Genomic DNA, 639 nt, shown 5'->3' with positions numbered 1-639 from the left:
TTTGAAACTATCTTGCAGAAGACCTCAGACACTATTATTTTTATGGTTCAGGAAGATATTGCTTTGCAGAGAGGCCAGTCTGGTTTACTGTAATGGTTAAGGCACCAAAGGTAGAAACCTAGGTCTAGAAACTGAGGTCTAGACCTGCCTTAGCCATGAAAACTAACTGGGTGACTTTGGGCCAGCCACTCTCCGCCCTTGATATCAAGCTCAGAGAACAAGCCAGTTGGCCAGTTATTGACACAACCAAAAGGATCAACTGCATTAGTGGGTGCTCGTTTCAGCAACACATATACTAAAATTTAATAAAATATAAAGAAGGTTGGCAGGGTCCCTGCACAAAGATGACATACAAATACACGTTCCATATTTTTGTATTTGTTTTATGTTTTTATGATGTACACCACCTAGAACAGTGGTGGCGAACCTATGGCACAGGTGCCAGAGGCGGCAGTCAGAGCCCTCTCTGTGGGCACGCATGCCGTCGGTCCAGTCGTAGGCCTTCAGCTGGGTTTTATAAAACCTTTTTGCTTTAGGCCTCCGCCGCCGTGTGCAAAAAAAAAAAAAAAGATTAATCAGTCAATGTCAACTTCTCGCAGGAAAAAAAAAGATCTTGAAAGTTGGAATTGATTGATTGAA

General features: G+C 42.7%; 1 non-coding gene across 1 annotated transcript; it reads left to right on the top strand.

Annotated features, from left to right (window-relative positions):
- The first annotated feature begins 271 nt into the window (after nucleotides 1-271).
- Nucleotides 272-374, top strand: LOC114922683. The gene has a single exon (XR_003810460.1). It is a non-coding gene; the product is annotated as a U6 spliceosomal RNA (small nuclear RNA).
- Nucleotides 375-639: the final 265 nt, after the last annotated feature.

The sequence above is a fragment of the Protobothrops mucrosquamatus genome, unplaced genomic scaffold, assembly GCF_001527695.2.
Source record: "Protobothrops mucrosquamatus isolate PMUCROS unplaced genomic scaffold, P.Mucros_1.0 scaffold616, whole genome shotgun sequence".
Lineage (NCBI taxonomy): Eukaryota > Metazoa > Chordata > Lepidosauria > Squamata > Viperidae > Protobothrops > Protobothrops mucrosquamatus.
Note: the sequence above shows the minus strand (reverse complement) of the source record. Positions and strands in the feature narration are given on the sequence as shown.